The sequence below is a fragment of the Prunus avium genome, chromosome 8 (genome assembly GCF_965620075.1).
Source record: "Prunus avium chromosome 8, drPruAviu1.hap1.1, whole genome shotgun sequence".
Taxonomy (NCBI): Eukaryota; Viridiplantae; Streptophyta; class Magnoliopsida; order Rosales; family Rosaceae; genus Prunus; species Prunus avium.
The window spans coordinates 10,389,199-10,412,019 of record NC_142291.1 but is presented as its reverse complement, the minus strand read 5'-3'; the positions used below and the strand labels follow the sequence as shown (position 1 = coordinate 10,412,019).

The 22,821-nt window shown below is 50.3% G+C and overlaps 26 non-coding genes across 26 annotated transcripts; all 26 read left to right on the top strand.

The window, feature by feature from the left end:
• The first annotated feature begins 595 nt into the window (after nucleotides 1-595).
• LOC148291907 (5S ribosomal RNA) lies at nucleotides 596-714 on the top strand. The gene has a single exon (XR_015826873.1). It is a non-coding gene; the product is annotated as a 5S ribosomal RNA (ribosomal RNA).
• A 754-nt stretch (nucleotides 715-1,468) lies between these two features.
• On the top strand, nucleotides 1,469-1,587 carry LOC148291906 (5S ribosomal RNA). Its single transcript, XR_015826941.1, has one exon. It is a non-coding gene; the product is annotated as a 5S ribosomal RNA (ribosomal RNA).
• Nucleotides 1,588-2,339: 752 nt separating this feature from the next.
• Nucleotides 2,340-2,458, top strand: LOC148291905 (5S ribosomal RNA). The gene has a single exon (XR_015827446.1). It is a non-coding gene; the product is annotated as a 5S ribosomal RNA (ribosomal RNA).
• Nucleotides 2,459-3,213: 755 nt separating this feature from the next.
• On the top strand, nucleotides 3,214-3,332 carry LOC148291904 (5S ribosomal RNA). Its single transcript, XR_015826798.1, has one exon. It is a non-coding gene; the product is annotated as a 5S ribosomal RNA (ribosomal RNA).
• Nucleotides 3,333-4,086: 754 nt separating this feature from the next.
• Nucleotides 4,087-4,205, top strand: LOC148291903 (5S ribosomal RNA). The gene has a single exon (XR_015827487.1). It is a non-coding gene; the product is annotated as a 5S ribosomal RNA (ribosomal RNA).
• A 728-nt stretch (nucleotides 4,206-4,933) lies between these two features.
• Nucleotides 4,934-5,052, top strand: LOC148291902 (5S ribosomal RNA). The gene has a single exon (XR_015827558.1). It is a non-coding gene; the product is annotated as a 5S ribosomal RNA (ribosomal RNA).
• Nucleotides 5,053-5,805: 753 nt separating this feature from the next.
• On the top strand, nucleotides 5,806-5,924 carry LOC148291901 (5S ribosomal RNA). The gene has a single exon (XR_015827445.1). It is a non-coding gene; the product is annotated as a 5S ribosomal RNA (ribosomal RNA).
• Nucleotides 5,925-6,652: 728 nt separating this feature from the next.
• LOC148291900 (5S ribosomal RNA) lies at nucleotides 6,653-6,771 on the top strand. The gene has a single exon (XR_015826841.1). It is a non-coding gene; the product is annotated as a 5S ribosomal RNA (ribosomal RNA).
• A 753-nt stretch (nucleotides 6,772-7,524) lies between these two features.
• Nucleotides 7,525-7,643, top strand: LOC148291899 (5S ribosomal RNA). The gene has a single exon (XR_015827444.1). It is a non-coding gene; the product is annotated as a 5S ribosomal RNA (ribosomal RNA).
• Nucleotides 7,644-8,396: 753 nt separating this feature from the next.
• Nucleotides 8,397-8,515, top strand: LOC148291898 (5S ribosomal RNA). Its single transcript, XR_015827442.1, has one exon. It is a non-coding gene; the product is annotated as a 5S ribosomal RNA (ribosomal RNA).
• A 728-nt stretch (nucleotides 8,516-9,243) lies between these two features.
• Nucleotides 9,244-9,362, top strand: LOC148291897 (5S ribosomal RNA). Its single transcript, XR_015826840.1, has one exon. It is a non-coding gene; the product is annotated as a 5S ribosomal RNA (ribosomal RNA).
• A 753-nt stretch (nucleotides 9,363-10,115) lies between these two features.
• LOC148291896 (5S ribosomal RNA) lies at nucleotides 10,116-10,234 on the top strand. The gene has a single exon (XR_015827441.1). It is a non-coding gene; the product is annotated as a 5S ribosomal RNA (ribosomal RNA).
• A 753-nt stretch (nucleotides 10,235-10,987) lies between these two features.
• On the top strand, nucleotides 10,988-11,106 carry LOC148291895 (5S ribosomal RNA). Its single transcript, XR_015826827.1, has one exon. It is a non-coding gene; the product is annotated as a 5S ribosomal RNA (ribosomal RNA).
• Nucleotides 11,107-11,859: 753 nt separating this feature from the next.
• LOC148291894 (5S ribosomal RNA) lies at nucleotides 11,860-11,978 on the top strand. Its single transcript, XR_015826697.1, has one exon. It is a non-coding gene; the product is annotated as a 5S ribosomal RNA (ribosomal RNA).
• A 753-nt stretch (nucleotides 11,979-12,731) lies between these two features.
• On the top strand, nucleotides 12,732-12,850 carry LOC148291893 (5S ribosomal RNA). Its single transcript, XR_015826722.1, has one exon. It is a non-coding gene; the product is annotated as a 5S ribosomal RNA (ribosomal RNA).
• Nucleotides 12,851-13,603: 753 nt separating this feature from the next.
• On the top strand, nucleotides 13,604-13,722 carry LOC148291892 (5S ribosomal RNA). Its single transcript, XR_015826743.1, has one exon. It is a non-coding gene; the product is annotated as a 5S ribosomal RNA (ribosomal RNA).
• Nucleotides 13,723-14,475: 753 nt separating this feature from the next.
• Nucleotides 14,476-14,594, top strand: LOC148291891 (5S ribosomal RNA). The gene has a single exon (XR_015826742.1). It is a non-coding gene; the product is annotated as a 5S ribosomal RNA (ribosomal RNA).
• Nucleotides 14,595-15,347: 753 nt separating this feature from the next.
• LOC148291890 (5S ribosomal RNA) lies at nucleotides 15,348-15,466 on the top strand. Its single transcript, XR_015826741.1, has one exon. It is a non-coding gene; the product is annotated as a 5S ribosomal RNA (ribosomal RNA).
• A 753-nt stretch (nucleotides 15,467-16,219) lies between these two features.
• On the top strand, nucleotides 16,220-16,338 carry LOC148291889 (5S ribosomal RNA). Its single transcript, XR_015826915.1, has one exon. It is a non-coding gene; the product is annotated as a 5S ribosomal RNA (ribosomal RNA).
• Nucleotides 16,339-17,093: 755 nt separating this feature from the next.
• LOC148291888 (5S ribosomal RNA) lies at nucleotides 17,094-17,212 on the top strand. Its single transcript, XR_015827651.1, has one exon. It is a non-coding gene; the product is annotated as a 5S ribosomal RNA (ribosomal RNA).
• A 753-nt stretch (nucleotides 17,213-17,965) lies between these two features.
• Nucleotides 17,966-18,084, top strand: LOC148291887 (5S ribosomal RNA). Its single transcript, XR_015826657.1, has one exon. It is a non-coding gene; the product is annotated as a 5S ribosomal RNA (ribosomal RNA).
• A 753-nt stretch (nucleotides 18,085-18,837) lies between these two features.
• On the top strand, nucleotides 18,838-18,956 carry LOC148291886 (5S ribosomal RNA). Its single transcript, XR_015826683.1, has one exon. It is a non-coding gene; the product is annotated as a 5S ribosomal RNA (ribosomal RNA).
• Nucleotides 18,957-19,709: 753 nt separating this feature from the next.
• Nucleotides 19,710-19,828, top strand: LOC148291885 (5S ribosomal RNA). The gene has a single exon (XR_015827108.1). It is a non-coding gene; the product is annotated as a 5S ribosomal RNA (ribosomal RNA).
• A 753-nt stretch (nucleotides 19,829-20,581) lies between these two features.
• On the top strand, nucleotides 20,582-20,700 carry LOC148291884 (5S ribosomal RNA). The gene has a single exon (XR_015827636.1). It is a non-coding gene; the product is annotated as a 5S ribosomal RNA (ribosomal RNA).
• Nucleotides 20,701-21,453: 753 nt separating this feature from the next.
• LOC148291883 (5S ribosomal RNA) lies at nucleotides 21,454-21,572 on the top strand. Its single transcript, XR_015826740.1, has one exon. It is a non-coding gene; the product is annotated as a 5S ribosomal RNA (ribosomal RNA).
• A 753-nt stretch (nucleotides 21,573-22,325) lies between these two features.
• LOC148291882 (5S ribosomal RNA) lies at nucleotides 22,326-22,444 on the top strand. Its single transcript, XR_015827440.1, has one exon. It is a non-coding gene; the product is annotated as a 5S ribosomal RNA (ribosomal RNA).
• Nucleotides 22,445-22,821: the final 377 nt, after the last annotated feature.

The window sequence follows — 22,821 nt, the reverse complement described above, 5'->3', positions numbered from 1 at the left end:
GAATTAAAATAGGAAAATAACACAGTTACCAAAAACTTCAAAAACTGGATTTCGGGCTAGTAAACGACGTCGGATGCCCGAAAAAGCCCACAACTCATGGCAACGCGATGAGTTTTACTCGCGACGCCGTTGCCTTCGAATCGACGGTTCGTGGGCCCAATTCTGAGGTCGGAGCCCAGATCAGCGGTTTGCCCGATTTGCCGTTGCACGCTCGTCGGTCCAGCTCCTCTCCAATAACTTACGCCATCTGTCCTACATCACCCCGTGGAGCTCTTCTCCAATTAACCGGGCACCGCAAACGAACGGAAGCGAAAAAACAATAGGACTCGACGCCCACTGCCGAAATTATTGGGGTTGTTCTTAACGTTGTCAGTTTTTTTGTTTTTTTTTGTTTTGGTTCAATTATCGTAAGGTAGGCCCCACAGCCGATCGGAACCGGCAGTTCGGCAGGCCTACGCGCGACACATGGTAGGGGTGGCGACGACAAGGCCTGACAGGCCATGCCATTTCATGCGGGGGGCGTTGGATAGCCAACCCATGGTCATATGGCATGGCTCAAACGTGGCTTATATACTTTTAGGCGTTATAAGCTAACGGATGCGATCATGCCAACTCACATGCACCGGATCCCATCAGAACTCCGAAGTTAAGCGAGTTTGGGCGAGTGTAGTACTAGGATGGGTGACCTCCTGGGAAGTCCTCGTGTTGCATCCCTTCTTTTTTTGCCTTGTTGACGTTTCAATTGTCGTGGGCGTTTGCTTTCCGTCATCTTATTCATCTGGATGTCTTTGTTTTATCACGACCCCGTGGCGCAGCGTGACAATCGGGGCACACTATGATTAAATACTCCTAGAAAGCCTAGGATTAACGAAGGAATTAAAATAGGAAAATAACACAGTTACCAAAAACTTCAAAAACTGGATTTCGGGCTAGTAAACGACGTCGGATGCCCGAAAAAGTCCACGACCCATGGCAACGCAATAAGTTTTACTCGCGACGCCGTTGCCTTCGAATCGACGGTTCGTGGGCCCAATTCTGAGGTCGGAGCCCAGATCAGCGGTTTGCCCGATTTGCCGTTGCACGCGCGTCGGTCTAGCTCCTCTCCAATAACTTACGCCATCTGTCCTACATCACCCCGTGGAGCTCGTCTCCAATTAACCGGGCACCGCAAACGAACGAAAGCGAAAAAACAACAGGACTCGACGCCCACTGCCGAAATTATTGGGGTTGTTCTTAATGTTGTCAGTTTTTTTGTTTTTTTTTGTTTTGGTTCAATTATCGTAAGGTAGGCCTCACAGCCGATCGGAACCGGCAGTTCGGCAGGCCTGCGCGCGACATATGGTAGGGGTGGCGACGACAAGGCCTGACAGGCCATGCCATTTCATGCGGGGGGCGTTGGATAGCCAACCCATGGTCATATGGCATGGCTCAAACGTGGCTTATATACTTTTAGGCGTTATAAGCTAACGGATGCGATCATACCAACTCACATGCACCGGATCCCATCAGAACTCGGAAGTTAAGCGAGTTTGGGCGAGAGTAGTACTAGGATGGGTGACCTCCTGGGAAGTCCTCGTGTTGCATCCCTTCTTTTTTTGCCTTGTTGACGTTTCAATTGTCGTGGGCGTTTGCTTTCCGTCATCTTATTCATCTGGATGTCTTTTTTTATCACGACCCCGTGGCGCAGCGTGACAATCGGGGCACACTATGATTAAATACTCCTAGAAAGCCTAGGATTAACGAAGGAATTAAAATAGGAAAATAACACAGTTACCAAAAACTTCAAAAACTGGATTTCGGGGTAGTAAACGACGTCGGATGCCCGAAAAAGTCCACGACTCATGGCCATGCAATGAGTTTTACTCGCGACGCCGTTGCCTTCGAATCGACGGTTCGTGGGCCCAATTCTGAGGTCGGAGCCCAGATCAGCGGTTTGCCCGATTTGCCGTTGCACGCGCGTCGGTCCAGCTCCTCTCCAATAACTTACGCCATCTGTCTTACATCACCCCGTGGAGCTCGTCTCCAATTAATCGGGCACCGCAAACGAACGAAAGCGAAAAAACAACAGACTCGACGCCCACTGCCGAAATTATTGGGGTTGTTCTTAACGTTGTCAGCTTTTTTGTTTTTTTTTGTTTTGGTTCAATTATCGTAAGGTAGGCCCCACAGCCGATCGGAACCGGCAGTTCGGCAGGCCTGCGCGCGACACATGGTAGGGGTGGCGACGACAAGGCCTGACAGGCCATGCCATTTCATGCGGGGGGCGTTGGATAGCCAACCCATGGTCATATGGCATGGCTCAAACGTGGCTTATATACTTTTAGGCGTTATAAGCAGACGGATGCGATCATACCAACTCACATGCACCGGATCCCATCAGAACTCCGAAGTTAAGCGAGTTTGGGCGAGAGTAGTACTAGGATGGGTGACCTCCTGGGAAGTCCTCGTGTTGCATCCCTTCTTTTTTTGCCTTGTTGACGTTTCAATTGTCGTGGGCGTTTGCTTTCCGTCATATTATTCATCTGGATGTTTTTGTTTTATCACGACCCCGTGGCGCAGCGTGACAATCGGGCCACACTATGATTAAATACTCCTAGAAAGCCTAGGATTAACGAAGGAATTAAAATAGGAAAATAACACAGTTACCAAAAACTTCAAAAATTGGATTTCGGGCTAGTAAACGACGTCGGATGCCCGAAAAAGTCCACGACCCATGGCAACGCAATGAGTTTTACTCGCGACGCCGTTGCCTTCGAATCGACGGTTCGTGGGCCCAATTATGAGGTCGGAGCCCAGATCAGCGGTTTGCCCGATTTGCCGTTGCACGCGCGTCGGTCCAGCTCCTCTCCAATAACTTACGCCATCTGTCCTACATCACCCCGTGGAGCTCGTCTCCAATTAACCGGGCACCGCAAACGAACGAAAGCGAAAAAACAACAGGACTCGACGCCCACTGCCGAAATTATTGGGGTTGTTCTTAACGTTGTCAGTTTTTTTGTTTTTTTTTGTTTTGGTTCAATTATCGTAAGGTAGGCCCCACAGCCGATCGGAACCGGCAGTTCGGCAGGCCTGCGCGCGACATATGGTAGGGGTTGGGGACGACAAGGCATGACAGGCCATGCCATTTCATGCGGGGGGCGTTGGATAGCCAACCCATGGTCATATGGCATGGCTCAAACTTGGCTTATATACTTTTAGGCGTTATAAGCTAACGGATGCGATCATACCAACTCACATGCACTGGATCCCATCAGAACTCCGAAGTTAAGCGAGTTTGGGCGAGAGTAGTACTAGGATGGGTGACCTCCTGGGAAGTCCTCGTGTTGCATCCCTTCTTTTTTTGCCTTGTTGACGTTTCAATTGTCGTGGGCGTTTGCTTTCCGTCATCTTATTCATCTGGATGTCTTTGTTTTATCACGACCCCGTGGCGCAGCGTGACAATCGGGGCACACTATGATTAAATACTCCTAGAAAGCCTAGGATTAACGAAGGAATTAAAATAGGAAAATAACACAGTTACCAAAAACTTCAAAAACTGGATTTCGGGCTAGTAAACGACGTCGGATGCCCGAAAAAGTCCACGACTCATGGCAATGCAATGAGTTTTACTCGCGACGCCGTTGCCTTCGAATCGACGGTTCGTGGGCCCAATTCTGAGGTCGGAGCCCAGATCAGCTGTTTGCCCGATTTGCCGTTGCACGCGCGTCGGTCCAGCTCCTCTCCAATAACTTACGCCATCTGTCCTACATCACCCCGTGGAGCTCGTCTCCAATTAACCGGGCACCGCAAACGAACGAAAGCGAAAAAACAACAGGACTCGACGCCCACTGCCGAAATTATTGGGGTTGTTCTTAACATTGTCAGTTTTTTTGTTTTTTTTTGTTTTGGTTCAATTATCGTAAGGTAGGCCCCACAGCCGATCGGAACCGGCAGTTCCGCAGGCCTTCGCGCGACACATGGTAGGGGTGGCGACGACAAGGCCTGACGGGCCATGCCATTTCATGCGGGGGGCGTTGGATAGCCAACCCATGGTCATATGGCATGGCTCAAACGTGGCTTATATACTTTTAGGCGTTATAAGCTAATGGATGCGATCATACCAACTCACATGCACCGGATCCCATCAGAACTCCGAAGTTAAGCGAGTTTGGGCGAGGGTAGTACTAGGATGGGTGACCTCCTGGGAAGTCCTCGTGTTGCATCCCTTCTTTTTTTGCCTTGTTGACGTTTCAATTGTCGTGGGCGTTTGCTTTCCGTCATCTTATTCATCTGGATCTCTTTGTTTTATCACGACCCCTTGGCGCAGCGTGACAATCGGGGCACACTATGATTAACGAAGGAATTAAAATAGGAAAATAACACAGTTACCAAAAACTTCAAAAACTGGATTTCGGGCTAGTAAACGACGTCGGATGCCCGAAAAAGCCCACGACTCATGGCAACGCAATGAGTTTTACTCGCGACGCCGTTGCCTTCGAATCGACGGTTCGTGGGCCCAATTCTGAGGTCGGAGCCCAGATCAGCGGTTTGCCCGATTTGCCGTTGCACGCGCGTCGGTCCAGCTCCTCTCCAATAACTTACGCCATCTGTCCTACATCACCCCGTGGAGCTCGTCTCCAATTAACCGGGCACCGCAAACGAACGAAAGCGAAAAAACAGCAGGACTCGACGCCCACTGCCGAAATTATTGGGGTTGTTCTTAACGTTGTCAGTTTTTTTGTTTTTTTTGTTTTGGTTCAATTATCGTAAGGTAGGCCCCACAGCTGATCGGAACCGGCAGTTCGGCAGGCCTGCGCGCGACACGTGGTAGGGGTGGCGACGACAAGGCTTGACAGGCCATGCCATTTCATGCGGGGGGCGTTGGATAGCCAACCCATGGTCATATGGCATGGCTCAAACGTGGCTTATATACTTTTAGGCGTTATAAGCTAACGGATGCGATCATACCAACTCACATGCACCGGATCCCATCAGAACTCCGAAGTTAAGCGAGTTTGGGCGAGAGTAGTACTTGGATGGGTGACCTCCTGGGAAGTCCTCGTGTTGCATCCCTTCTTTTTTTGCCTTGTTGACGTTTCAATTGTCGTGGGCGTTTGCTTTCCGTCATCTTATTCATCTGGATGTCTTTGTTTTATCACGACCCCTCGGCGCAGCGTGACAATCGGGGCACACTATGATTAAATACTCCTAGAAAGCCTAGGATTAACGAAGGAATTAAAATAGGAAAATAACACAGTTACCAAAAACTTCAAAAACTGGATTTCGGGCTAGTAAACGACGTCGGATGCCCGAAAAAGCCCACGACTCATGGCAATGCAATGAGTTTTACTCGCGACGCCGTTGCCTTCGAATCGACGGTTCGTGGGCCCAATTCTGAGGTCGGAGCCCAGATCAGCGGTTTGCCCGATTTGCCGTTGCACGCGCGTCGGTCCAGCTCCTCTCCAATAACTTACGCCATCTGTCCTACATCACCCCGTGGAGCTCGTCTCCAATTAATCGGGCACCGCAAACGAACGAAAGCGAAAAAACAGCAGGACTCGACGCCCACTGCCGAAATTATTGGGGTTGTTCTTAACGTTGTCAGTTTTTTTGTTTTTTTTGTTTTGGTTCAATTATCGTAAGGTAGGCCCCACAGCCGATCGGAACCGGCAGTTCGGCAGGGCTGCGCGCGACACATGGTAGGGGTGGCGACGACAAGGCCTGACAGGCCATGCCATTTCATGCGGGGGGCGTTGGATAGCCAACCCATGGTCATATGGCATGGCTCAAACGTGGCTTATATACTTTTAGGCGTTATAAGCTAACGGATGCGATCATACCAACTCACATGCACCGGATCCCATCAGAACTCCGAAGTTAAGCGAGTTTGGGCGAGAGTAGTACTAGGATGGGTGACCTCCTGGGAAGTCCTCGTGTTGCATCCCTTCTTTTTTTGCCTTGTTGACGTTTCAATTGTCGTGGGCGTTTGCTTTCCGTCATCTTATTCATATGGATCTCTTTGTTTTATCACGACCCCTTGGCGCAGCGTGACAATCGGGGCACACTATGATTAACGAAGGAATTAAAATAGGAAAATAACACAGTTACCAAAAACTTCAAAAACTGGATTTCGGGCTAGTAAACGACGTCGGATGCCCGAAAAAGCCCACGACTCATGGCAACGCAATGAGTTTTACTCGCGACGCCGTTGCCTTCGAATCGACGGTTCGTGGGCCCAATTCTGAGGTCGGAGCCCAGATCAGCGGTTTGCCCGATTTGCCGTTGCACGCGCGTCGGTCCAGCTCCTCTCCAATAACTTACGCCATCTGTCCTACATCACCCCGTGGAGCTCGTCTCCAATTAACCGGGCACCGCAAACGAACGAAAGCGAAAAAACAGCAGGACTCGACGCCCACTGCCGAAATTATTGGGGTTGTTCTTAACGTTGTCAGTTTTTTTGTTTTTTTTGTTTTGGTTCAATTATCGTAAGGTAGGCCCCACAGCTGATCGGAACCGGCAGTTCGGCAGGCCTGCGCGCGACACGTGGTAGGGGTGGCGACGACAAGGCTTGACAGGCCATGCCATTTCATGCGGGGGGCGTTGGATAGCCAACCCATGGTCATATGGCATGGCTCAAACGTGGCTTATATACTTTTAGGCGTTATAAGCTAACGGATGCGATCATACCAACTCACATGCACCGGATCCCATCAGAACTCCGAAGTTAAGCGAGCTTGGGCGAGAGTAGTACTTGGATGGGTGACCTCCTGGGAAGTCCTCGTGTTGCATCCCTTCTTTTTTTGCCTTGTTGACGTTTCAATTGTCGTGGGCGTTTGCTTTCCGTCATCTTATTCATCTGGATGTCTTTGTTTTATCACGACCCCTCGGCGCAGCGTGACAATCGGGGCACACTATGATTAAATACTCCTAGAAAGCCTAGGATTAACGAAGGAATTAAAATAGGAAAATAACACAGTTACCAAAAACTTCAAAAACTGGATTTCGGGCTAGTAAACGACGTCGGATGCCCGAAAAAGCCCACGACTCATGGCAATGCAATGAGTTTTACTCGCGACGCCGTTGCCTTCGAATCGACGGTTCGTGGGCCCAATTCTGAGGTCGGAGCCCAGATCAGCGGTTTGCCCGATTTGCCGTTGCACGCGCGTCGGTCCAGCTCCTCTCCAATAACTTACGCCATCTGTCCTACATCACCCCGTGGAGCTCGTCTCCAATTAACCGGGCACCGCAAACGAACGAAAGCGAAAAAACAGCAGGACTCGACGCCCACTGCCGAAATTATTGGGGTTGTTCTTAACGTTGTCAGTTTTTTTGTTTTTTTTGTTTTGGTTCAATTATCGTAAGGTAGGCCCCACAGCCGATCGGAACCGGCAGTTCGGCAGGGCTGCGCGCGACACATGGTAGGGGTGGCGACGACAAGGCCTGACAGGCCATGCCATTTCATGCGGGGGGCGTTGGATAGCCAACCCATGGTCATATGGCATGGCTCAAACGTGGCTTATATACTTTTAGGCGTTATAAGCTAACGGATGCGATCATACCAACTCACATGCACCGGATCCCATCAGAACTCCGAAGTTAAGCGAGTTTGGGCGAGAGTAGTACTAGGATGGGTGACCTCCTGGGAAGTCCTCGTGTTGCATCCCTTCTTTTTTTGCCTTGTTGACGTTTCAATTGTCGTGGGCGTTTGCTTTCCGTCATCTTATTCATCTGGATGTCTTTGTTTTATCACGACCCCTCGGCGCAGCGTGACAATCGGGGCACACTATGATTAAATACTCCTAGAAAGCCTAGGATTAACGAAGGAATTAAAATAGGAAAATAACACAGTTACCAAAAACTTCAAAAACTGGATTTCGGGCTAGTAAACGACGTCGGATGCCCGAAAAAGCCCACGACTCATGGCAATGCAATGAGTTTTACTCGCGACGCCGTTGCCTTCGAATCGACGGTTCGTGGGCCCAATTCTGAGGTCGGAGCCCAGATCAGCGGTTTGCCCGATTTGCCGTTGCACGCGCGTCGGTCCAGCTCCTCTCCAATAACTTACGCCATCTGTCCTACATCACCCCGTGGAGCTCGTCTCCAATTAATCGGGCACCGCAAACGAACGAAAGCGAAAAAACAGCAGGACTCGACGCCCACTGCCGAAATTATTGGGGTTGTTCTTAACGTTGTCAGTTTTTTTGTTTTTTTTGTTTTGGTTCAATTATCGTAAGGTAGGCCCCACAGCCGATCGGAACCGGCAGTTCGGCAGGGCTGCGCGCGACACATGGTAGGGGTGGCGACGACAAGGCCTGACAGGCCATGCCATTTCATGCGGGGGGCGTTGGATAGCCAACCCATGGTCATATGGCATGGCTCAAACGTGGCTTATATACTTTTAGGCGTTATAAGCTAACGGATGCGATCATACCAACTCACATGCACCGGATCCCATCAGAACTCCGAAGTTAAGCGAGTTTGGGCGAGAGTAGTACTAGGATGGGTGACCTCCTGGGAAGTCCTCGTGTTGCATCCCTTCTTTTTTTGCCTTGTTGACGTTTCAATTGTCGTGGGCGTTTGCTTTCCGTCATCTTATTCATATGGATCTCTTTGTTTTATCACGACCCCTTGGCGCAGCGTGACAATCGGGGCACACTATGATTAACGAAGGAATTAAAATAGGAAAATAACACAGTTACCAAAAACTTCAAAAACTGGATTTCGGGCTAGTAAACGACGTCGGATGCCCGAAAAAGCCCACGACTCATGGCAACGCAATGAGTTTTACTCGCGACGCCGTTGCCTTCGAATCGACGGTTCGTGGGCCCAATTCTGAGGTCGGAGCCCAGATCAGCGGTTTGCCCGATTTGCCGTTGCACGCGCGTCGGTCCAGCTCCTCTCCAATAACTTACGCCATCTGTCCTACATCACCCCGTGGAGCTCGTCTCCAATTAACCGGGCACCGCAAACGAACGAAAGCGAAAAAACAGCAGGACTCGACGCCCACTGCCGAAATTATTGGGGTTGTTCTTAACGTTGTCAGTTTTTTTGTTTTTTTTGTTTTGGTTCAATTATCGTAAGGTAGGCCCCACAGCTGATCGGAACCGGCAGTTCGGCAGGCCTGCGCGCGACACGTGGTAGGGGTGGCGACGACAAGGCTTGACAGGCCATGCCATTTCATGCGGGGGGCGTTGGATAGCCAACCCATGGTCATATGGCATGGCTCAAACGTGGCTTATATACTTTTAGGCGTTATAAGCTAACGGATGCGATCATACCAACTCACATGCACCGGATCCCATCAGAACTCCGAAGTTAAGCGAGCTTGGGCGAGAGTAGTACTTGGATGGGTGACCTCCTGGGAAGTCCTCGTGTTGCATCCCTTCTTTTTTTGCCTTGTTGACGTTTCAATTGTCGTGGGCGTTTGCTTTCCGTCATCTTATTCATCTGGATGTCTTTGTTTTATCACGACCCCTCGGCGCAGCGTGACAATCGGGGCACACTATGATTAAATACTCCTAGAAAGCCTAGGATTAACGAAGGAATTAAAATAGGAAAATAACACAGTTACCAAAAACTTCAAAAACTGGATTTCGGGCTAGTAAACGACGTCGGATGCCCGAAAAAGCCCACGACTCATGGCAATGCAATGAGTTTTACTCGCGACGCCGTTGCCTTCGAATCGACGGTTCGTGGGCCCAATTCTGAGGTCGGAGCCCAGATCAGCGGTTTGCCCGATTTGCCGTTGCACGCGCGTCGGTCCAGCTCCTCTCCAATAACTTACGCCATCTGTCCTACATCACCCCGTGGAGCTCGTCTCCAATTAACCGGGCACCGCAAACGAACGAAAGCGAAAAAACAGCAGGACTCGACGCCCACTGCCGAAATTATTGGGGTTGTTCTTAACGTTGTCAGTTTTTTTGTTTTTTTTGTTTTGGTTCAATTATCGTAAGGTAGGCCCCACAGCCGATCGGAACCGGCAGTTCGGCAGGGCTGCGCGCGACACATGGTAGGGGTGGCGACGACAAGGCCTGACAGGCCATGCCATTTCATGCGGGGGGCGTTGGATAGCCAACCCATGGTCATATGGCATGGCTCAAACGTGGCTTATATACTTTTAGGCGTTATAAGCTAACGGATGCGATCATACCAACTCACATGCACCGGATCCCATCAGAACTCCGAAGTTAAGCGAGTTTGGGCGAGAGTAGTACTAGGATGGGTGACCTCCTGGGAAGTCCTCGTGTTGCATCCCTTCTTTTTTTGCCTTGTTGACGTTTCAATTGTCGTGGGCGTTTGCTTTCCGTCATCTTATTCATCTGGATGTCTTTGTTTTATCACGACCCCTCGGCGCAGCGTGACAATCGGGGCACACTATGATTAAATACTCCTAGAAAGCCTAGGATTAACGAAGGAATTAAAATAGGAAAATAACACAGTTACCAAAAACTTCAAAAACTGGATTTCGGGCTAGTAAACGACGTCGGATGCCCGAAAAAGCCCACGACTCATGGCAATGCAATGAGTTTTACTCGCGACGCCGTTGCCTTCGAATCGACGGTTCGTGGGCCCAATTCTGAGGTCGGAGCCCAGATCAGCGGTTTGCCCGATTTGCCGTTGCACGCGCGTCGGTCCAGCTCCTCTCCAATAACTTACGCCATCTGTCCTACATCACCCCATGGAGCTCGTCTCCAATTAACCGGGCACCGCAAACGAACGAAAGCGAAAAAACAGCAGGACTCGACGCCCACTGCCGAAATTATTGGGGTTGTTCTTAACGTTGTCAGTTTTTTTGTTTTTTTTGTTTTGGTTCAATTATCGTAAGGTAGGCCCCACAGCCGATCGGAACCGGCAGTTCGGCAGGCCTGCGCGCGACACGTGGTAGGGGTGGCGACGACAAGGCTTGACAGGCCATGCCATTTCATGCGGGGGGCGTTGGATAGCCAACCCATGGTCATATGGCATGGCTCAAACGTGGCTTATATACTTTTAGGCGTTATAAGCTAACGGATGCGATCACACCAACTCACATGCACCGGATCCCATCAGAACTCCGAAGCTAAGCGAGTTTGGGCGAGAGTAGTACTTGGATGGGTGACCTCCTGGGAAGTCCTCGTGTTGCATCCCTTCTTTTTTTGCCTTGTTGACGTTTCAATTGTCGTGGGCGTTTGCTTTCCGTCATCTTATTCATCTGGATGTCTTTGTTTTATCACGACCCCTCGGCGCAGCGTGACAATCGGGGCACACTATGATTAAATACTCCTAGGAAGCCTAGGATTAACGAAGGAATTAAAATAGGAAAATAACACAGTTACCAAAAACTTCAAAAACTGGATTTCGGGCTAGTAAACGACGTCGGATGCCCGAAAAAGCCCACGACTCATGGCCACGCAATGAGTTTTACTCGCGACGCCGTTGCCTACGAATCGACGGTTCGTGGGCCCAATTCTGAGTTCGGAACCCAGATCAGCGGTTTGCCCGATTTGCCGTTGCACGCGCGTCGGTCCAGCTCCTCTCCAATAACTTACGCCATCTGTCCTACATCACCCCGTCGAGCTCGTCTCCAATTAACCGGGCACCGCAAACGAACGAAAGCGAAAAAACAGCAGGACTCGACGCCCACTGCCGAAATTATTGGGGTTGTTCTTAACGTTGTCAGTTTTTTTGTTTTTTTTGTTTTGGTTCAATTATCGTAAGGTAGGCCCCACAGCCGATCGGAACCGGCAGTTCGGCAGGCCTGCGCGCGACACGTGGTAGGGGTGGCGACGACAAGGCTTGACAGGCCATGCCATTTCATGCGGGGGGCGTTGGATAGCCAACCCATGGTCATATGGCGTGGCTCAAACGTGGGTTATATACTTTTAGGCGTTATAAGCTAACGGATGCGATCATACCAACTCACATGCACCGGATCCCATCAGAACTCCGAAGCTAAGCGAGTTTGGGCGAGAGTAGTACTAGGATGGGTGACCTCCTGGGAAGTCCTTGTGTTGCATCCCTTCTTTTTTTGCCTTGTTGACGTTTCAATTGTCGTGGGCGTTTGCTTTCCGTCATCTTATTCATCTGGATGTCTTTGTTTTATCACGACCCCTCGGCGCAGCGTGACAATCGGGGCACACTATGATTAAATACTCCTAGAAAGCCTAGGATTAACGAAGGAATTAAAATAGGAAAATAACACAGTTACCAAAAACTTCAAAAACTGGATTTCGGGCTAGTAAACGACGTCGGATGCCCGAAAAAGCCCAAGACTCATGGCAACGTAATGAGTTTTACTCGCGACGCCGTTGCCTTCGAATCGACGGTTCGTGGGCCCAATTCTGAGTTCGGAGCCCAGATCAGCGGTTTGCCCGATTTGCCGTTGCACGCGCGTCGGTCCAGCTCCTCTCCAATAACTTACGCCATCTGTCCTACATCACCCCGTGGAGCTCGTCTCCAATTAACCGGGCACCGCAAACGAACGAAAGCGAAAAAACAGCATGACTCGACGCCCACTGCCGAAATTATTGGGGTTGTTCTTAACGTTGTCAGTTTTTTTGTTTTTTTTGTTTTGGTTCAATTATCGTAAGGTAGGCCCCACAGCCGATCGGAACCGGCAGTTCGGCAGGCCTGCGCGCGACACGTGGTAGGGGTGGCGACGACAAGGCTTGACAGGCCATGCCATTTCATGCGGGGGGCGTTGGATAGCCAACCCATGGTCATATGGCATGGCTCAAACGTGGCTTATATACTTTTAGGCGTTATAAGCTAACGGATGCGATCATACCAACTCACATGCACCGGATCCCATAAGAACTCCGAAGCTAAGCGAGTTTGGGCGAGAGTAGTACTAGGATGGGTGACCTCCTGGGAAGTCCTCGTGTTGCATCCCTTCTTTTTTTGCCTTGTTGACGTTTCAATTGTCGTGGGCGTTTGCTTTCCGTCATCTTATTCATCTGGATGTCTTTGTTTTATCACGACCCCTCGGCGCAGCGTGACAATCGGGGCACACTATGATTAAATACTCCTAGAAAGCCTAGGATTAACGAAGGAATTAAAATAGGAAAATAACACAGTTACCAAAAACATCAAAAACTGGATTTCGGGCTAGTAAACGACGTCGGATGCCCGAAAAAGCCCACGACTCATGGCAACGTAATGAGTTTTTCTCGCGACGCCGTTGCCTTTGAATCGACGGTTCGTGGGCCCAATTCTGAGTTCGGAGCCCAGATCAGCGGTTTGCCCGATTTGCCGTTGCACGCGCGTCGGTCCAGCTCCTCTCCAATAACTTACGCCATCTGTCCTACATCACCCCGTGGAGCTCGTCTCCAATTAACCGGGCACCGCAAACGAACGAAAGCGAAAAAACAGCAGGACTCGACGCCCACTGCCGAAATTATTGGGGTTGTTCTTAACGTTGTCAGTTTTTTTGTTTTTTTTGTTTTGGTTCAATTATCGTAAGGTAGGCCCCACAGCCGATCGGAACCGGCAGTTCGGCAGGCCTGCGCGCGACACGTGGTAGGGGTGGCGACGACAAGGCTTGACAGGCCATGCCATTTCATGCGGGGGGCGTTGGATAGCCAACCCATGGTCATATGGCATGGCTCAAACGTGGCTTATATACTTTTAGGCGTTATAAGCTAACGGATGCGATCATACCAACTCACATGCACCGGATCCCATCAGAACTCCGAAGATAAGCGAGTTTGGGCGAGAGTAGTACTAGGATGGGTGACCTCCTGGGAAGTCCTCGTGTTGCATCCCTTCTTTTTTTGCCTTGTTGACGTTTCAATTGTCGTGGGCGTTTGCTTTCCGTCATCTTATTCATCTGGATGTCTTTGTTTTATCACGACCCCTCGGCGCAGCGTGACAATCGGGGCACACTATGATTAAATACTCCTAGAAAGCCTAGGATTAACGAAGGAATTAAAATTGGAAAATAACACAGTTACCAAAAACTTCAAAAACTGGATTTCGGGCTAGTAAACGACGTCGGATGCCCGAAAAAGCCCACGACTCATGGCAACGCAATGAGTTTTACTCGCGACGCCGTTGCCTTCGAATCGACGGTTCGTGGGCCCAATTCTGAGTTCGGAGCCCAGATCAGCGGTTTGCCCGATTTGCCGTTGCACGCGCGTCGGTCCAGCTCCTCTCCAATAACTTACGCCATCTGTCCTACATCACCCCGTGGAGCTCGTCTCCAATTAACCGGGCACCGCAAACGAACGAAAGCGAAAAAATAGCAGGACTCGACGCCCACTGCCGAAATTATTGGGGTTGTTCTTAATGTTGTCAGTTTTTTTGTTTTTTTTGTTTTGGTTCAATTATCGTAAGGTAGGCCCCACAGCCGATCGGAATCGGCAGTTCGGCAGGCCTGCGCGCGACACGTGGTCGGGGTGGCGACGACAAGGCTTGACAGGCCATGCCATTTCATGCGGGGGGCGTTGGATAGCCAACCCATGGTCATATGGCATGGCTCAAACGTGGCTTATATACTTTTAGGCGTTATAAGCTAACGGATGCGATCATACCAACTCACATGCACCGGATCCCATCAGAACTCCGAAGATAAGCGAGTTTGGGCGAGAGTAGTACTAGGATGGGTGACCTCCTGGGAAGTCCTCGTGTTGCATCCCTTCTTTTTTTGCCTTGTTGACGTTTCAATTGTCGTGGGCGTTTGCTTTCCGTCATCTTATTCATCTGGATGTCTTTGTTTTATCACGACCCCTCGGCGCAGCGTGACAATCGGGGCACACTATGATTAAATACTCCTAGAAAGCCTAGGATTAACGAAGGAATTAAAATTGGAAAATAACACAGTTACCAAAAACTTCAAAAACTGGATTTCGGGCTAGTAAACGACGTCGGATGCCCGAAAAAGCCCACGACTCATGGCAACGCAATGAGTTTTACTCGCGACGCCGTTGCCTTCGAATCGACGGTTCGTGGGCCCAATTCTGAGTTCGGAGCCCAGATCAGCGGTTTGCCCGATTTGCCGTTGCACGCGCGTCGGTCCAGCTCCTCTCCAATAACTTACGCCATCTGTCCTACATCACCCCGTGGAGCTCGTCTCCAATTAACCGGGCACCGCAAACGAACGAAAGCGAAAAAATAGCAGGACTCGACGCCCACTGCCGAAATTATTGGGGTTGTTCTTAATGTTGTCAGTTTTTTTGTTTTTTTTGTTTTGGTTCAATTATCGTAAGGTAGGCCCCACAGCCGATCGGAATCGGCAGTTCGGCAGGCCTGCGCGCGACACGTGGTCGGGGTGGCGACGACAAGGCTTGACAGGCCATGCCATTTCATGCGGGGGGCGTTGGATAGCCAACCCATGGTCATATGGCATGGCTCAAACGTGGCTTATATACTTTTAGGCGTTATAAGCTAACGGATGCGATCATACCAACTCACATGCACCGGATCCCATCAGAACTCCGAAGATAAGCGAGTTTGGGCGAGAGTAGTACTAGGATGGGTGACCTCCTGGGAAGTCCTCGTGTTGCATCCCTTCTTTTTTTGCCTTGTTGACGTTTCAATTGTCGTGGGCGTTTGCTTTCCGTCATCTTATTCATCTGGATGTCTTTGTTTTATCACGACCCCTCGGCGCAGCGTGACAATCGGGGCACACTATGATTAAATACTCCTAGAAAGCCTAGGATTAACGAAGGAATTAAAATTGGAAAATAACACAGTTACCAAAAACTTCAAAAACTGGATTTCGGGCTAGTAAACGACGTCGGATGCCCGAAAAAGCCCACGACTCATGGCAACGCAATGAGTTTTACTCGCGACGCCGTTGCCTTCGAATCGACGGTTCGTGGGCCCAATTCTGAGTTCGGAGCCCAGATCAGCGGTTTGCCCGATTTGCCGTTGCACGCGCGTCGGTCCAGCTCCTCTCCAATAACTTACGCCATCTGTCCTACATCACCCCGTGGAGCTCGTCTCCAATTAACCGGGCACAGCAAACGAACGAAAGCGAAAAAACAGCAGGACTCGACGCCCACTGCCGAAATTATTGGGGTTGTTCTTAATGTTGTCAGTTTTTTTGTTTTTTTTGTTTTGGTTCAATTATCGTAAGGTAGGCCCCACAGCCGATCGGAACCGGCAGTTCGGCAGGCCTGCGCGCGACACGTGGTCGGGGTGGCGACGACAAGGCTTGACAGGCCATGCCATTTCATGCGGGGGGCGTTGGATAGCCAACCCATGGTCATATGGCATGGCTCAAACGTGGCTTATATACCTTTAGGCGTTATAAGCTAACGGATGCGATCATACCAACTCACATGCACCGGATCCCATCAGAACTCCGAAGTTAAGCGAGTTTGGGCGAAAGTAGTACTAGGATGGGTGACCTCCTGGGAAGTCCTCGTGTTGCATCCCTTCTTTTTTTTTGCCTTGTTGACGTTTCAATTGTCGTGGGCGTTTGCTTTCCGTCATCTTATTCATCTGGATGTCTTTGTTTTATCACGACCCCTCGGCGCAGCGTGACAATCGGGGCACACTATGATTAAATACTCCTAGAAAGCCTAGGATTAACGAAGGAATTAAAATTGGAAAATAACACAGTTACCAAAAACTTCAAAAACTGGATTTCGGGCTAGTAAACGACGTCGGATGCCCGAAAAAGCCCACGACTCATGGCAACGCAATGAGTTTTACTCGCGACGCCGTTGCCTTCGAATCGACGGTTCGTGGGCCCAATTCTGAGTTCGGAGCCCAGATCAGCGGTTTGCCCGATTTGCCGTTGCACGCGCGTCGGTCCAGCTCCTCTCCAATAACTTACGCCATCTGTCCTACATCACCCCGTCGAGCTCGTCTCCAATTAACCGGGCACCGCAAACGAACGAAAGCGAAAAAACAGCAGGACTCGACGCCCACTGCCGAAATTGTTGGGGTTGTTCTTAACGTTGTCAGTTTTTTTGTTTTTTTTGTTTTGGTTCAATTATCGTAAGGTAGGCCCCACAGCCGATCGGAACCGGCAGTTCGGCAGGCCTGCGCGCGACACGTGGTAGGGGTGGCGACGACAAGGCTTGACAGGCCATGCCATTTCATGCGGGGGGCGTTGGATAGCCAACCCATGGTCATATGGCGTGGCTCAAACGTGGCTTATATACTTTTAGGCGTTATAAACTAACGGATGCGATCATACCAACTCACATGCACCGGATCCCATCAGAACTCCGAAGCTAAGCGAGTTTGGGCGAGAGTAGTACCTGGATGGGTGACCTCCTGGGAAGTCCTCGTGTTGCATCCCTTCATTTTTTGCCTTGTTGACGTTTCAATTGTCGTGGGCGTTTGCTTTCCGTCATCTTATTCATCTGGATGTCTTTGTTTTATCACGACCCCTCGGCGCAGCGTGACAATCGGGGCACACTATGATTAAATACTCCTAGAAAGCCTAGGATTAACGAAGGAATTAAAATAGGAAAATAACACAGTTACCAAAAACTTCAAAAACTGGATTTCGGGCTAGTAAACGACGTCGGATGCCCGAAAAAGCCCACGACTCATGGCCACGCAATGAGTTTTACTCGCGACGCCGTTGCCTACGAATCGACGGTTCGTGGGCCCAATTCTGAGTTCGGAGCCCAGATCAGCGGTTTGCCCGATTTGCCGTTGCACGCGCGTCGGTCCAGCTCCTCTCCAATAACTTACGCCATCTGTCCTACATCACCCCGTCGAGCTCGTCTCCAATTAACCGGGCACCGCAAACGAACGAAAGCGAAAAAACAGCAGGACTCGACGCCCACTGCCGAAATTATTGGGGTTGTTCTTAACGTTGTCAGTTTTTTTGTTTTTTTTGTTTTGGTTCAATTATCGTAAGGTAGGCCCCACAGCCGATCGGAACCGGTAGTTCGGCAGGCCTGCGCGCGACACGTGGTAGGGGTGGCGACGACAAGGCTTGACAGGCCATGCCATTTCATGCGGGGGGCGTTGGATAGCCAACCCATGGTCATATGGCGTGGCTCAAACGTGGCTTATATACTTTTAGGCGTTATAAGCTAACGGATGTGATCATACCAACTCACATGCACCGGATCCCATCAGAACTCCGAAGCTAAGCGAGTTTGGGCGAGAGTAGTACTAGGATGGGTGACCTCCTGGGAAGTCCTCGTGTTGCATCCCTTCTTTTTTTGCCTTGTTGACGTTTCAATTGTCGTGGGCGTTTGCTTTCCGTCATCTTATTCATCTGGATGTCTTTGTTTTATCAACACCCCTCGGCGCAGCGTGACAATCGGGGCACACTATGATTAAATACTCCTAGAAAGCCTAGGATTAACGAAGGAATTAAAATAGGAAAATAACACAGTTACCAAAAACTTCAAAAACTGGATTTCGGGCTAGTAAACGACGTCGGATGCCCGAAAAAGCCCACGACTCATGGCAACGTAATGAGTTTTACTCGCGACGCCGTTGCCTTCGAATCGACGGTTCGTGGGCTCAATTCTGAGTTCGGAGCCCAGATCAGCGGTTTGCCCGATTTGCCGTTGCACGCGCGTCGGTCCAGCTCCTCTCCAATAACTTACGCCATCTGTCCTACATCACCCCGTCGAGCTCGTCTCCAATTAACCGGGCACCGCAAACGAACGAAAGCGAAAAAACAGCAGGACTCGACGCCCACTGCCGAAATTATTGGGGTTGTTCTTAACGTTGTCAGTTTTTTTGTTTTTTTTGTTTTGGTTCAATTATCGTAAGGTAGGCCCCACAGCCGATCGGAACCGGCAGTTCGGCAGGCCTGCGCGCGACACGTGGTAGGGGTGGCGACGACAAGGCTTGACAGGCCATGCCATTTCATGCGGGGGGCGTTGGATAGCCAACCCATGGTCATATGGCATGGCTCAAACGTGGCTTATATACTTTTAGGCGTTATAAGCTAACGGATGCGATCATACCAACTCACATGCACCGGATCCCATCAGAACTCCGAAGCTAAGGGAGTTTGGGCGAGAGTAGTACTAGGATGGGTGACCTCCTGGGAAGTCCTCGTGTTGCATCCCTTCTTTTTTTGCCTTGTTGACGTTTCAATTGTCGTGGGCGTTTGCTTTCCGTCATCTTATTCATCTGGATGTCTTTGTTTTATCACGACCCCTCGGCGCAGCGTGACAATCGGGGCACACTATGATTAAATACTCCTAGAAAGCCTAGGATTAACGAAGGAATTAAAATAGGAAAATAACACAGTTACCAAAAACTTCAAAAACTGGATTTCGGGCTAGTAAACGACGTCGGATGCCCGAAAAAGCCCACGACTCATGGCAACGCAATGAGTTTTACTCGCGACGCCGTTGCCTCCGAATCGACGGTTCGTGGGCCCAATTCTGAGGTCGGAGCCCAGATCAGCGGTTTGCCCGATTTGCCGTTGCACGCGCGTCGGTCCAGCTCCTCTCCAATAACTTACGCCATCTGTCCTACATCACCCCGTGGAGCTCGTCTCCAATTAACCGGGCACCGCAAACGAACGAAAGCGAAAAAACAGCAGGACTCGACGCCCACTGCCGAAATTATTGGGGTTGTTCTTAACGTTGTCAGTTTTTTTGTTTTTTTTGTTTTGGTTCAATTATCGTAAGGTAGGCCCCACAGCCGATCGGAACCGGCAGTTCGGCAGGCCTGCGCGCGACACGTGGTAGGGGTGGCGACGACAAGGCTTGACAGGCCATGCCATTTCATGCGGGGGGCGTTGGATAGCCAACCCATGGTCATATGGCATGGCTCAAACGTGGCTTATATACTTTTAGGCGTTATAAGCTAACGGATGCGATCATACCAACTCACATGCAACGGATCCCATCAGAACTCCGAAGTTAAGCGAGTTTGGGCGAGAGTAGTACTAGGATGGGTGACCTCTTGGGAAGTCCTCGTGTTGAATCCCTTCTTTTTTTGCCTTGTTGACGTTTCAATTGTCGTGGGCGTTTGCTTTCCGTCATCTTATTCATCTGGATGTCTTTGTTTTATCACGACCCCTTGGCGCAGCGTGACAATCGGGGCACACTATGATTAAATACTCCTAGAAAGCCTAGGATTAACGAAGGAATTAAAATAGGAAAATAACACAGTTACCAAAAACTTCAAAAACTGGATTTCGGGCTAGTAAACGACGTCGGATGCCCGAAAAAGCCCACGACTCATGGCAACGCAATGAGTTTTACTCGCGACGCCGTTGCCTCCGAATCGACGGTTCGTGGGCCCAATTCTGAGGTCGGAGCCCAGATCAGCGGTTTGCCCGATTTGCCGTTGCACGCGCGTCGGTCCAGCTCCTCTCCAATAACTTACGCCATCTGTCCTACATCACCCCGTGGAGCTCGTCTCCAATTAACCGGGCACCGCAAACGAACGAAAGCGAAAAAACAGCAGGACTCGACGCCCACTGCCGAAATTATTGGGGTTGTTCTTAACGTTGTCAGTTTTTTTGTTTTTTTTGTTTTGGTTCAATTATCGTAAGGTAGGCCCCACAGCCGATCGGAACCGGCAGTTCGGCAGGCCTGCGCGCGACACGTGGTAGGGGTGGCGACGACAAGGCTTGACAGGCCATGCCATTTCATGCGGGGGGCGTTGGATAGCCAACCCATGGTCATATGGCATGGCTCAAACGTGGCTTATATACTTTTAGGCGTTATAAGCTAACGGATGCGATCATACCAACTCACATGCACCGGATCCCATCAGAACTCCGAAGTTAAGCGAGTCTGGGCGAGAGTAGTACTAGGATGGGTGACCTCCTGGGAAGTCCTCGTGTTGCATCCCTTCTTTTTTTGCCTTGTTGACGTTTCAATTGTCGTGGGCGTTTGCTTTCCGTCATCTTATTCATCAGGATGTCTTTGTTTTATCACGACCCCTTGGCGCAGCGTGACAATCGGGGCACACTATGATTAAATACTCCTAGAAAGCCTAGGATTAACGAAGGAATTAAAATAGGAAAATAATACAGTTACCAAAGACTTCAAAAACTGGATTTCGGGCTAGTAAACGACGTCGGATGCCCGAAAAAGCCCACGACTCGTGGCAGCGCAATGAGTTTTACTCGCGACGCCGTTGCCTTCGAATCGACGGTTCGTGGGCCCAATTCTGAGGTCGGAGCCCAGATCAGCGGTTTGCCCGATTTGCCGTTGCACGCGCGTCGGTCCAGCTCCTCTCCAATAACTTACGCCATCTGTCCTACATCACCGCGTGGAGCTCGTCTCCAATTAACCGGGCACCGCAAACGAACGAAAGCGAAAAAACAGCAGGACTCGACGCCCACTGCCGAAATTATTGGGGTTGTTCTTAACGTTGTCAGTTTTTTTGTTTTTTTTGTTTTGGTTCAATTATCGTAAGGTAGGCCCCACAGCCGATCGGAACCGGCAGTTCGGCAGGCCTGCGCGCGACACGTGGTAGGGGTGGCGACGACAAGGCTTGACAGGCCATGCCATTTCATGCGGGGGGCGTTGGATAGCCAACCCATGGTCATATGGCATGGCTCAAACGTGGCTTATATACTTTTAGGCGTTATAAGCTAACGGATGCGATCATACCAACTCACATGCACCGGATCCCATCAGAACTCCGAAGATAAGCGAGTTTGGGCGAGAGTAGTACTAGGATGGGTGACCTCCTGGGAAGTCCTCGTGTTGCATCCCTTCTTTTTTTGCCTTGTTGACGTTTCAATTGTCGTGGGCGTTTGCTTTCCGTCATCTTATTCATCTGGATGTCTTTGTTTTATCACGACCCCTTGGCGCAGCGTGACAATCGGGGCACACTATGATTAAATACTCCTAGAAAGCCTAGGATTAACGAAGGAATTAAAATAGGAAAATAATACAGTTACCAAAGACTTCAAAAACTGGATTTCGGGCTAGTAAACGACGTCGGATGCCCGAAAAAGCCCACGACTCATGGCAACGCAATGAGTTTTACTCGCGACGCCGTTGCCTTCGAATCGACGGTTCGTGGGCCCAATTCTGAGGTCGGAGCCCAGATCAGCGGTTTGCCCGATTTGCCGTTGCACGCGCGTCGGTCCAGCTCCTCTCCAATAACTTACGCCATCTGTCCTACATCACCCCGTGGAGCTCGTCTCCAATTAACCGGGCACCGCAAACGAACGAAAGCGAAAAAACAACAGGACTCGACGCCCACTGCCGAAATTATTGGGGTTGTTCTTAACGTTGTCAGTTTTTTTGTTTTTTTTGTTTTGGTTCAATTATCGTAAGGTAGGCCCCACAGCCGATCGGAACCGGCAGTTCGGCAGGCCTGCGCGCGACACGTGGTAGGGGTGGCGACGACAAGGCGTGACAGGCCATGCCATTTCATGCGGGGGGCGTTGGATAGCCAACCCATGGTCATATGGCATGGCTCAAACGTGGCTTATATACTTTTAGGCGTTATAAGCTAACGGATGCGATCATACCAACTCACATGCACCGGATCCCATCAGAACTCCGAAGTTAAGCGAGTTTGGGCGAGAGTAGTACTAGGATGGGTGACCTCCTGGGAAGTCCTCGTGTTGCATCCCTTCTTTTTTTGCCTTGTTGACGTTTCAATTGTCGTGGGCGTTTGCTTTCCGTCAACTTATTGATCTGGATGTCTTTGTTTTATCACGACCCCTTGGCGCAGCGTGACAATCGGGGCACACTATGATTAAATACTCCTAGAAAGCGTAGGATTAACGAAGGAATTAAAATAGGAAAATAATACAGTTACCAAAAACTTCAAAAACTGGATTTCGGGCTAGTAAACGACGTCGGATGCCCGAAAAAGCCCACGACTCATGGCAGCGCAATGAGTTTTACTCGCGACGCCGTTGCCTTCGAATCGACGGTTCGTGGGCCCAATTCTGAGGTCGGAGCCCAGATCAGCGGTTTGCCCGATTTGCCGTTGCACGCGCGTCGG